Raw genomic sequence first — 13,667 nt, 5'->3', positions numbered from 1 at the left:
ACATGTGGGTCCATCACCTGGAGGATGCCGGCTGTCTCTCTGCGTGCGGTGCCGTCGAAACCGGTTATGCGTCGCTGCTACAAGGTGTGTTGTATTGAGCAGGAGCTGTTCCTCTCGAAGTATAAATATAGGGTTGATCTAATGAATGAAAACCAATATGCTCAGAATCAATTTGTTTTCAACTAGATAAGATACGTTCGAAAAAGGTTGTTTTTTTAGGTGCTAAAAGCACAAATGACTTCCAATTTTCTTTACTGTGTTTAGTTTTAGTAGCTAGTATGACCCCTAATATGAACACAACTAGCTTATTAAGATTTTCTTATCATATCTCAAAGGGTTTAAAAATCCTTGTTGAAAAATTATCTCCTACAGTTGTATGGAGCAATTCGAATGCCGAGGAAATGTCTAACTTCTCCGCAATCTGACATCTCAAATTGTGGCGACAGTGTTTCCTTTAGCTGCTCTTTATAGTTGGTGTTGTTTCCCATGACGTAGAGTACGCCATCTTTGATGATTCTGATGTATGAGCAGTAATCATGTTTAGAACGAATGAACTTGTTATCCAAGAACAGCCGATTGAGATCTTCATTCCAGCATCTAGGACTCTGCTAGAGTCCGTACAGCGACTTCCCTAACATGCATACTACGTTGGTCGGAGCTTTTACTTTTTTTGGAACTGCTATATACACATCTTCCTTAAGCTGTCCTCACAAGAAAGCATCACATTTGATTGATGAGCATGGAATTGTTTTAGGATCGACACTGGCAGTGCTGTCCTTATAGTGCTCAGTTCCGCCACGGGAGCATATGTTTTACCATAGTCCACGCCAGCCTGCTGTTGGAATCCCTTAGCGAGCACACGAGCCTTATAGCGGATGGAGTTGCCTAATTCGTCCTCATTGATTCGAAACACCCATTTTGACTGTAACAACTTAGTTTCTTCTGGATGGTTCACAAGTCGCCAAACTTTATTGGAGTGCAAGGCACCCAGCTCATCCAGAATGCTGCATCTGATCGACCGAGGATTTCATCGAACGTTGTTGGGACATCTAGAGTACGAAGATATTTGACGGCTAAAACTACTTCCGATGTAGTTAACATTAATTTTGATTTACCGCAAAACAGGCGCTCCCGTTTACGAAGCCTTGTAGAGGTTTCAAAGGAACTTATTCTTCATTCAGAGGGCGAAAGGAGCGCAGAGCTTGAAGTTTCACCGGTTGTCGTTGTCGAGGATATATACGCAGTTAATAATCCTCTAACAAAGAAATCCGTAACTTACGGGGGAGCTTGCGCTCCCGTTCGCTGTGCCTCTTGGTCGCCATGTCAAGGCTATGACCATGATCTAGTTGCTAAACGCGGCTAGTGTGTTGGAAGTCGTTTCTGGTTCAACATTTACTTGACCAGCTGATTCGACAGCATCATCAAAATTTTCCCCCCTTTCGTATTGGAATCCGAAAACAATCAACGGAGGTAGGGGGGAATGGTATCCGACTTGGACATGTACGGAAAACTGTCCTCATCGAATCTCACATCTTCTGCCACGAGCAAGCGCTGGGTGTCTATGTACCAGAGTCTATACCCATTGGGTGCATAACCAACCATTACCGATAACTGACTCTTCGAATCTAGCTTTTTACACTGCTGTACAAGAACTAATCGTATGCGTTGCAGCCAAATATTCGTAGCCTCGTTCCACATACGTTTGGGTATCTTGGACTCGATTAACATCATTCGTACTTTCTCGATGAGCGTTCGGTTGAACTTTCGGAGACTCCGTTCTGTTGCGGAGTGTATGCCACGGTTGGTTCTATCTGGATACCCTTTTCAGCATAGAATCGTGCCTGGTCCTTCGAGCAGTACTCTCAGCATTGGTCCACGATGAGTTTTGAGGCTCGATGACCCGTTGCAGCCGTAACCTTTGATTCAAAGGCACCAAACTTTTCAAACAGCTTTGATTTTTTCTTCATAATGAAGAGGACTGCAAAGTGCGTGAAATCGTCAATAAAAGTGATGAAATAACTATAGTAATCCCATGCGGTTCGTGTGATTGATCCACACACGTCAGAGTGAATTCGTTTCAATGGTCTTTCGGCGCTTACTAGTGTAGCACTGAATGGTTCCTGGCACTGTTGCCTAAGAACACAGAACACGAGTATCGCAAAATTTAAGTTAACCTGGTTTCACGAAAATACCTGATACCATTTTCGTCAGCTAACACAGGTTTTGAGCTCAAGGTGACCTAGTCTGCGATGCCACCGATTTTTCAGCATTACACTTGTTTTTTTTTTTTGGAGCAAATCATCCATTTCTCATGGGACACACACGTACTGTTTCGCCATTGTGGATCATTTCAGCTTTTGCACAAATCTAAAACGTATATGACGTTTTCCACAGTACACTAAACACCGAAATTGTTTAACTCCGATAACTTTTCCTTTGTGCCAAGCTACTATTGACTGGTCGTCCTTTTCAATAAAGATGATGAAGGGTTTCTTCATTCTTTCGAGAGTCACAAAACATTTCTTCTGGTTCACGAGTTGATCACTAGCTCCAGAATCCAGCTTAACGGTTATCTTTCTTCCGCCGCTACTTTCAGGTGCTCTGCCACTCATGTACGCCACAGCTTTTCCGTCACTTACCACAGCTCTTTCGCCACTTGCGACATTCGCTTCGGTGTTGATTTTGCTTCGACAGTCCTTAGCCATGTGTCCATTTTTGTTGCACCGATTGCATTCACCTGAGAAGTTCCGGGGTTTCCGGACTCCAATAAATGCCGACAGCTTTTTTTATGCACTTCGGTTATCCAATCAGATTTATTTATATCTTCTGCCAGTAATCTTTCGCGAACGGTATCAAGAGTCAACTTGTCTTCTTCAATGTTTTTAACGCGGTGAATAACAGGTTGTAAGATTCCAGGAGCGTAACGAAGAGCTGCAAAACAAGATCGTCTTCTTCTAGTATCGCCCCGACAGACTTCAGTTTCAGGATGAGCTCGTCAAAAATTTTTCAATGGTTCTTGATTGATTCATCTTCTGATATTTTGACTTTTGCGAGCTGCTTACGTATGGGCGTTCATAATGGAACCGACTTCTTTGCGTAGAAACCTTCTAAAGTGGTCAGAATTCCCTTTGTCGTTTTTTTCCGTTGATCGAAGCCAGTAAATCGTCGTGGCATTGTCCATGTCTCGTGCCCGGAGAGGACTACCGGTCTTATGAGCGTCTTGTACATGATGCACTTGATAAGGGGGATAAGTTAACCAGACCTCAACGACTTGTGGAGTCCTTAGTAGGCTCGACTTCAAGCTACGTCTGCGAATTTCTCTGCTGCCCTCTGGTCCACGTCGTCAGCGAAGCAGATGAACTGACTGAATTTAATGAAGATCGTGCGCTTGTTGAAGCCCGAACGTTCCATGACATCTCCAATCTCAATGTTGAACAGGAGGCAGGAAAAACCATTGCCTTGTCAAAGTTTGTTTTTGTTTTAACTAGCTTGGTAACGCACCCTTCACTTAGCACCGAACACCGTTCATCACGGCCTTAATCAGTCTTTTTTAGTTTCATAGGGAAACCATTTTCGTCCATAACTTTCCATATTTCTACACAGTTGATAGTGTCGTAAGCGGCCTTCAAATCGATGAGTGGATGGTGCGTGGAGACTTGGTTTTGTGACTTTTTTGGAGGATTTGCCGCAGTGTAAAGATTTGGTCCGTTGTCGATCACCCATCCACAAAACCGGTTTGATAATTTCCCTTCTTGCTAGCGGCTAGGTGATGTAAGAGACTACTTTGAAGACTGCGTTGGGAATAATGATCGCTCGGTAGCTCTAACATTCCACCTTGTCGCCTTTCTTGCGCCCCCCCCCCCCCCCCTTACACTCCTCTGGTAGCTGTTCTGTATCCCAGATCCTGACTATCAACGGTATGTCTCACTCATCCGCTGTCTACCTCATCCACTGTGTTGACGAAATCGTTGCTCCTACCGTCTTAGTTCTCTGTCTCTACGCCATAGATGTTCATTGTAGTGCTGCTTCCACCTGTCGATTACCTCACGTTCATCCGTCAAGATTTCGCTATCTTTATCCCTACACATTTCAGCTTGTGGCGCAAAACCTGCGCGGGATGCGTTTAGTTTCTTATTGAATCTACGTGTTTCGTGAGAACGATACAGCTGCTCCATTTCCTCACACTTCAGCTCTTCCAGGCGGTGCTTTTCGTCCCGAAATAGATGGGTCTGCTGTCTTCGTTTCTGTTTGTATCGACTCACGTTATGACGGGTCCATAGCTGCGCAGCATTCTTTTCGTCTAGAATCGTTTGACACTCCTCCTAGTAAAAATAAACGAACCATAAAGTTTCATAAATTTGTTCATAAGTGAATAGCTCGAATAACTTGTTGTAACTTGATGAGATAATGAGATATACAGTAGGAAGTTAGCAAATACCATTAGAGTCCAAGGGTATAAATGAATCAACATTTTTCTAGATGAACGACAAAACTTGCAACATCAAAATACCACAGCACATCGCGTGGAAATAATTCCTAGTGTAATTCAATGCAGTCATCCTAACAACAGTTACATAGCGGTACGCATAACATAAGAAAATTCCTCCAGAGTGGAAAACTCAAACACTGAGGTGTATTATCGAACGGTAGCAATATGTATTAAATAGAAATTTCAATCAATATTTTCGACTTGGTTGTCTAAATTATTTAACAGTCACATCGTGATATATTAGTACATTTGTTTTGACTCAATAATTTGGCGCGTTCATAAACACATCGGCTCTCTAAACAAAACGAGGAAACAAATCGTTGGAAATCGGATAGGTTAGTAGTACATAGTTGTTCAGATACATGTGGCATGCATTCACCTTGTCTGTCGTGCGACGTCACGCTCGCGGCCTTCACGCTGCTGTTGTTCCTTGTTTGGAGCTTCGCGACGCTGCATTTTCCGAATTTCGATTACAGATTAAGATTTGCGAGTCGAGTCTTCTTCCGCTTAACAGTAGTCGGATTCTGTCACACACGTACGACGATCGATCTGATAGCGTTAGATTTTTTTCCCGCACACACACAGCACTGCGTTATCTGCTCGATAATACACTGTCGGGTTTTCTCATGATTAGGAATTAAACGAATATTTTTTCTCCGGCTATTTTCCTTTGCAACTTTACATATAATACAATTACTCACAGGATCTTCCTCACCAAGCGTACTGGCAACGGATTCCGAGGAAACTGTCTATATTCACTCTAGAGGCAAGCAATAACGGAACGCGATCGCAGAAGATAATATTTACAATATGATACGGTACATGTTCACTGTTTCTTTTTTTATTCAGCATTTACAATGCATGATTTGTAACACACTTAGCTCTATACAGGCAATTTATTGACACTCTAGAGAGAAGACACTCTAGGGAGAGAGAGAGAACACACGTACATCACCAGCTAAAATACTTCCTTTCCGTTGATCCTTTTCGCTTGGTTAAAATGAATCGTCAGTCGCCAGTTTGTCGCGATAGAACTCGCTAGTATCCATGTGTTTGTGAAGTTTCATTCGAGAAAGACCCACTTTCTGCGTCACAGCACACAAACACTACCGCAGGGGCGAAGAAAATTGCATCAAATAGATACACTTCACGTAAACACACCCCGCCGCGTGATTCAACCGTATCATTCATCAATTAAAGTCCCAAACACTCGCACAGCGTTCAACTTGTTCTTTCGACAGAATCACTTTCACGTTATCATGTCTACTATGCCCAAGGAATTTTTATTTGTTCTACCATCCAAAAAAATCACTGCGCTTTTCCTTTTCGAATGAATTTTTCTTCAGTTCTTTGCGCATACACCCACTATCACCGTATATGTATGGGTATTTTACCTTCCGGACACGGGCTTGTGTGCGCTGTCAAAAGTTCAGAAAACTTCCCATGTCGTCCACACGTCTTGTTACACTCGTTTGCAGCACTTAACTCGCATATTTTTTAAACCGTACAAAATAAAAACGAACTAAACTGAATTCAATACCGACCCTCTTCTGCATGATTTTCCGTGTTCATGAAATCACTCCTTTTGGTTAATTTTTCCCAACTCACAAGCTCGGATCCCCATCAGTATTCGTGAGGTGAACTTCGTCTACTGACACACAACCCTGTGCACGGTATAAGATCTTTTTTTTAATATAGTTGTGTCGTTCAAGGTGGCGGCGCTAGTGTGTGATAGCAAATTAGCATTTTTCTGGAGACACCTATGCTGTTGCAGTCTTCGTCGTCTACACACAGATGTCCTGCAAGGAAAAGAAAACGAAAAAATATTAAAAGTTTGATTAGTTATTCACCAACCAGCAAATTAAGGTGTTAGATTTAAACTTTTAACTAGATAGGTACCGAAAAAAACTCCTTTTAAAAGCTGCTTCCGCAGCCAGACACGACCGACGATCAAAGGGGTCTCGCGAGCTGCACACACGAACCGACTTGAGAGAAGTAAGAAAATTGTGTGCGTTAATCAACTCTTCCAACATCGCCCACCGTATCGACACAACGACACGATAAAAAAAATGACAGCTACTGAACTGTCAGACAGTTGGATGGAATCCGATACCAACACTACGATAAAACACAAGAATGACATTTCTTTTGTGCAAGCCTACTCTGGTAGCTCAAAATTCAACCAGAATGGCACACACAAAACTCGGTTATCCAACGGAGCACACAAACGTAAACATTTCATGCTGTTTTATGCTTTTTTGTCTACTACCAGCAATGGAACACCTAAGCAGCTTCATGGCGGACCCAGGCTGAATGGAATGACTCGCTTGCTGTCTCGGGTGCAAAGGGTGCAACGCTACAAGCAGTCAGTCCGAACTATTGTAATGACGTGTGGGCTTTTCGCCATCACATATATCGAATCCGGACGTATGGTATAATGACTCCGTTAACCATCAACTTCCCCACGGCATGGGGTTGGCAGATGAGGTGAGTGAGAAAGGACGCTGCAAATCATGACATGATGTATAATACGCTTGTGTGAACAACAGATGAGAAAACACCCACACAGATCTGATGACCTGAAGAGGAAAATGCTGGCGGATTCGACCATGCTGCTCTTCGTGCGCCAGCTTTAGCAGGCGATACGCTTTTCTTTCCTCCATTGGAACGAAAAATCCACGAAGTGGGTCATACTTTAGGTGTATGCAAAAATTTTAGGTTCTTTTACGAGTTCTCACGGATGTTTTTAGCATTCTGCGGAGATTAGATATTTAAATTGGATTGGGTGAAAGGTAGAGACAATGCGATGGAGATGCGGTTTTGGGTTGTAAGAAACCATTACTATACAAAAATATCTGAGCTGTTGAGACAATAATGAATCAACCTTGAAAACGTCATTCACAAAAACAAGAGAGAAAAAAATTGATATAAATAAAATTGTTGACATGAGAAACAGAAAACAGCCACCAACTATTGTCTTGATAGTAAAATGTTGTATGGTTTTACGAATTGTTTTGGTTATGACTCGTAAAATGTTTAGAATTAAAACTCTAAGGCCTATACCATGCTGAATGCCAACGCGAGCGATCGGACGAGATTCTTGCCGTAGGTAAATAAACAGCCGTAAGTAGAGCTGTTCATTAACCTACGGCGAAAATCTCGCCCGATCGCTCGCGTTGGCGTTCAGCCTGGCAGAGGCCCAACACTCGCACTGCAAAGCACCATTTCTTGGCTGTACTCAGTTGTATGAGATGGCGCCATCACAAATTATTTCTTCAATACAAAAATTCGTCAGAGACGGTATGAAATTAGATTTCAATCTGTCCAAGGTGATATGGATGCGAATGCGCTCCCAGCTACATAAAATTTGCATTGAATAACTTTTCGGAGTCTTTTCTGAGTTGTCTTTACTTATACCGGCCAAATAGCAACAAGCCATTTGTTCACAATGGAAATGCATTCCAAATATTTTGAATTGAACCAGTGAAACGCTATGCTTTCTTACCAACCGAAATTACTTAACAATGCTCCTTTACACCACTCAAACCGTCTTCATTTTAACCAACTGATACAAATAGATAAGCGGAGACTCCAAGCCCGAAATAGGTTGCAGAAACAATAACAAAGGCATTAACAAACTGTCATCAGCCAGTGCAAACCCATTACTATCATCCGAAGAATTTCGTCTAGAAGACAAATAATCCAGAGCAAGCCCATAACAGAACGTTCTACGTCATGGCAGCAGAAAAGTTTTCGAAATTATTTTCCTAATTTTCCCTAACATTTATAAAACTGATTTCCCCGTTATTTTTCAACATTTAGCACAAAAAGCGCAGCGTAGATAAACGCAACTCTGAAATTCCAGTAAAAAAAGTATTGAACCGGATATAAAACCGAACAGCCTTTATACTGAACATAAAATTCATTTTGACGCTATTAAGCCTCTTAACAAACAATGGCGTCTCGGTTGAAATTTTTCCCCTGATTGTTTTTCAGTTTTCCCTGATTCCCCTTACAAAAAATCAATTTCTTGACATTCCCGGATTTTCCAGATTTGTGCCTAAGCTAATTTGCTATTTGAGCTAAACAATACTGCGATGTTTCAAACAACTACAGTGCTTTTTCGAATTTATCACGGTATAAAAGAATTACCGTGGATTTGACCATATGATAAAAATCTGTATTATTGAATACCACTGAAATTTAGAGTATTTTGAGCAGAACAACGCACCCTAATAGTTCAATAGATTTTATTATAAGTTTAAGAAATATTAAATAAAAAAATAGTTCATAATATTGTTCTTCAAAAAGTTTACTCGATGCAATTATAAATTCAATGTCAATTTTATTCTGTTCTGCCCCATTTTACAGCACAATTGAGAGAATTTAATGCTTGTTTATGTGAAACTGTGGAACCGTAAGATTCACTAGCATAACTGACATCATTTTCACCGATTTCAATCGGTGGCCCATGACACAGCGACAACAGCACCGTCAACATCATCTGAAAATTCGTCGCTTGAATCTTCTATTCCTAAGACTATTTTCACGGTTTCGCTATCCATCAATCCCTTTCCTATTTGTACTCTAAAGGAATTTCTTGTGTGTCACAGTCTAATATTCCAAGCCATTTAATCGGAGAAAGGTTATCTTTGTTAACGAATCGATAAATTAGTTTCTTCCAAGATCCACTGATAAATTCATCATCACAGCTTCCCAAGATTTGTTTAACCAAATTATAACCTAGAAGAAAAGAGATTTCAGAAAAAGTTTCACGCGTTTCAAAAATCTACATTCTGACACACACTCCTAAAATCCGTAACATTTCCTGTGTAGGCTAATCACGTCAAGTTCTCAAGTAATAGTAGAAAACTAGGATAGTATTCCAGTAAAATGAAACTGGTTTCATCAAAATTGATTAAATTTTCGTGAACAATTAAATTACCAGAACAATTTAAAAATTGACAAAATTTTACCTGTCTCAATCATTTTGCTTACCACCTGTATTTTGTCGAGTCCATTTGTACGTTGGAAGATCTCGGATTTTTTTTTATCTTAAGGTGAAACGGGACGCGGTCGCGATTAACTCTAATTTTGCAATCTAATTTTTTCTTGATTTATGAAGACTACGTACATGAAACTTTGATTATTTGTTTTAACAACAGTTGCATGCCTGAAGTAGCAATTTGAGTGCTGTTTATTTAGTGGAAGCCGAATTTTTTACGATCAAAATACAGAGGTAAAAAGAACTCTAACCTCAAAATTGTATAGAAAAAGGCCACAATCCCGTTTCACCTTAAATCACTACAATATGCACTACATCAAAGCTAACACACAGACAAACAGATGTGCCTCTTCGACAAAAACCTTAAAAATCTTCGACCTTATTCGAAACGTTACACTCATGCGCCACCATGTGAGCTTATTGAACATGAGATTGACTGGGTGGCCACTCAATATCAATTTTCGATTTCCCGGTTTTCCCGATGATATTTAATAAAATTTCCCGATGTTTTATTTTTAAAACATATGAGAAAAAAATCGATTTTCACGTGCTTTGCAAAAATAGTGTTACAAAACTATGAAAAACATTTCTCCTTCATCGTGTTTAGCTGTTCTTCGACGTTAGCAAGTACCTTCATAGTGATTTGCTGCACAATTTTCGCCCTCTTTATCTTCAAATCGTTGACAATCGCCTTCTCGCGCTTTCTTGCTTCCTTCTGCTTCTTTCTCTGTCAAGCTTCTGTATCAGGACGCCAATGAAATGCATGGGATAAATTTAAAAGTTGGGGCATTGAGGTTTTGTCTTTTCGAAAAATGTCCTTAGGCAAATTTTCAAGCGAACTTTGGGAAGAAGAGTCTTAGAGTGACCAATGAAAAAATGCACATAACACTGTCAAGATGCATTTTGCAAAATGCATGAAACATTGAGATTCTGTTCTTTCAAAACAATTTTTTTTTCTCGAAAAACTTCGATCCTGGGACTGGGACAAAATTTTCGAGCTGGGCCCAATGGAATGTATAAGAAATTTTATCATGGTCCGTAAAATAAATTCAACTGACACTCTGAATAAACAATTTGATAAAATTATTATTAGCTACTGCTTGTTTTTGCAAAATGCAGTAGTCAAAAGGTCGAGCACAGAATAAGAAAAACTATTTTTTTCTGCGAAAAACTTAATGTGGAGAATGTTGAAAATAACAGTCATGATTATTTTTATTATTAACAAAATTTCAGCAGATATTGACCTAGTTTCTGCAACATGACAGACGAACACAGTTTGTTCAAAATATTTATATATATTCTCTTTAAAGTATGTCACTTGCAAAGGCAATTAAAATAATCCGCAATATAAGTGTGCTGCTTGTGAATAAAATCATATCAAAAATCGAAAAGTACAAACCGGGTAGTTCCGTTTCGGTCCGGTTCGAAATAAAATCGCGACTCGAAGTTTCCGGTCCTATCTGACTTTTGACCGGATTCTACCCGATGCGATGTCGAACACTATTCACAAGAAATTTCAAATCGCCTCTCGCGACGCTGATTACTTTTAACTCCTTTTAAAATCTGACAATATATGTTATGGAACAGTAAATTTGTCCACCTGACCAAGCCTGAATTTATTTGACGTAGATCTTGCTGCGAAGCAGCTGTCGACTTTGGCTGAAACCAACAACCAGCTTTCCCCTAACCGGCAGAATCATGCCAGATAGGTCATCGTGCAAAAAAACAGGTTTTCATGTTGACATTTACTTAGAAACTGTTGAACAATTAAAACGGGCGACATAAAGGAAGATGATTTTCCCGGCGTGAAGCCTAATTTTCCGTTTTCCCGTATTTTTTCCCGGTGATTTGAAATTCCCGGCTTTTTCCCGTATTTCCCGGTAGAGTGGCCACCCTGGATTGAGCATGAGTATTGACGACCGCACATATCGTAGTTGCATCAACGTGATTGACCTGAGCTAGTGAAGTTGCACAGAGAACCACATAGATAGCTTTTGGAATGTTATACCATCTTCAATGAACAACAATTCAGTAACTCTCACTTTAGAAAGATGAATAACGGCGCCGGCCACGTCCTTACTGTCGTTGGGAAAAAATAGGGAGGATTGTTAGTTCGACAAACGTTGTTATGAGACCGAGTTCACCTCTGCATCACTACGAATGTCACATAAAGGGAATTTGTGTTAGTATGATGGGGTAGGTAAGATCAGGATTCGCCATGGTAGGCAATACGATCAAATATCTCAAAATCCCGCGCGCGACGAATAAATTTAAAAACATATAATAAATCTACAGATACAAAAGCTCAGCGCAACACTCAACGAGCTGAATTCGGCTGATTTGCAGCCACCGATTTTGTGTCCTGCAAGCGCCACCATGTGAGCTTATTACCTACTAACTTATATTCGTAAAGCGGTTTTTGTATTTGATAATGGGTGTGCACGCTTGCTTAAATCAACACAAGCGGCATTACACTAATGTCTTTGATAATAAATGTGCAGGCTTGCTTATAGCGAAACTAACGGCATTATTGCCCACTAAGCAAAATTTCAAAAATATCGTTATTTTTCTGGTCGATGAAATCGTCATCGAGTGTCACGTCTGTTTGTCTGTGGCTAACATGTCATAGTTAAAGTACACTAAGGTCGCTTTTTACGCGGATTCCGGAATTCACGCGTTTTTTTACGCGGATTCCGGAATAAACGCGGGTTTTTTACGCGGATTCCGGAATTTACGCAGTATTTTTTTGCGCGGATTTCGGTTTCTCTTCACTCGGATTGCAGAATCAACGCAGGTTTTTTTACGCGGATTCCGGAATTTTACGCGGTTTTTTTACGCGACATGTATCCCCCGCGTAAAAAGCGACTTTGGTGTATATGAGTGAATCGTGAATCGACATACTTCGGGTGCAAAATATCTTTCCATTCACGTCCTCTGCAAGGCCCGCTCACTGTAGTGAACCGTTTTGTTCAGCTCTATAATCAGAACAGTACACTCTTATAACATGATTAGAATATGTACATTCTCGAAAAAAAAAGACAGTTTTAAAATACACAACTAAAATTTCGAAAACCTTTTTGAGTTTCAGCAACATCATTTTTGAAATGATTGCTAACCAATTTGTGTTGGTTTGATGTTTGCGGGAAAAATGAACAAAAAATTGCCTACTTTTCATTGGTTTACCTTAACACTCACTGACAAAACCACCAATGCATCATCAATCATAGTAACAACAAGTCAGCAGAAAAATCAGTCGAACTCTAACCTAACAGTCGAACTCTAACCCCTGGCCTGGAGGTCGGTCCAACCGGCCAAACAGTGAAAATGTATCTGGTGGAGGACACCTGTCCACTGGTCTCGGAGCTGCAGGTAATGGCGCAGCGGCAGCGAGACCTGTCTCACTCTGGATGGCGACGACTGGCAGGGCACTTCGTATTTTACTTCCCCTAGGAAGGAAGTGAGCACCGAGGTGAAGATCATTTCAAACACCAAGCTCTTCAAAAAGGTGCTGCTGTGGCAGACAATCAGCGAGAATGAGATATCAAAGCCGCCCTCCTTTGGTCTAGACTGGCCATGAACGAAGAAATTAATAGTACGAAGTGTCTGCCGGAAGTTGCGTCGTTCATCAAGAAATACCATGAGGCCGAAGACATGGTATTTTGGCCGGATCTGGCGTCGGCCCATTACTCGAAGCGATCGTTGGAGGAGATGGAGCGGCTGAATATCGAACCTGTCCAACGTCCCCAAGTTGCGTTCCATCGAGGATTTCTGGGAAAACCTGAAGCGTAAGATATACTCCAGCAATGTTGTCAAGAAAACTGAAGAATTGATAAATAAAACGAAAAATGCCTACACGCATGTTTTCGTCCGTCATGGTGAATGCTCCGGTTAGCTGCCGGAGGGACGCTCGCAAGGGCGTAGAATTTTTTGCAAGTAAGCCAACATAATTACCTTTCACGGGAAATTTATCAAACTTAATTATTTTTTTACCACCATCTGAAAAAGTTCATTTTTTACCGCGAACGTTAAAACGATTATTTTCGTATAACGATTTTTTTGCGTATGTTTTAATCGTTTCGGAAAAAGGCAAAGGCTTCATTAGCTTTTTATTCGCTCATAAAATGCGATAGTGAGTAGCTTTTACCGTGCTTTGCACCAATATTTGATTCCGTT

General features: G+C 40.7%; 1 long non-coding RNA gene across 1 annotated transcript in view; it reads right to left on the bottom strand.

Annotated features, from left to right (window-relative positions):
* Positions 1-13,667, bottom strand: part of LOC129731979 (uncharacterized) — a 32,649-nt gene that overhangs the window by 13,833 nt on the left and 5,149 nt on the right. Inside the window, exon 2 of the long non-coding RNA XR_008729132.1 lies at positions 4,869-6,288. This is a non-coding gene — a long non-coding RNA (uncharacterized LOC129731979). The remainder of the gene's footprint in view (positions 1-4,868; positions 6,289-13,667) is intronic.

Source organism: Wyeomyia smithii, chromosome 3 (assembly GCF_029784165.1).
Source record: "Wyeomyia smithii strain HCP4-BCI-WySm-NY-G18 chromosome 3, ASM2978416v1, whole genome shotgun sequence".
Taxonomy (NCBI): Eukaryota; Metazoa; Arthropoda; class Insecta; order Diptera; family Culicidae; genus Wyeomyia; species Wyeomyia smithii.
The sequence above is the reverse complement of the archived record's forward strand: the minus strand, read 5'-3'. Positions and strand labels throughout refer to the sequence as shown.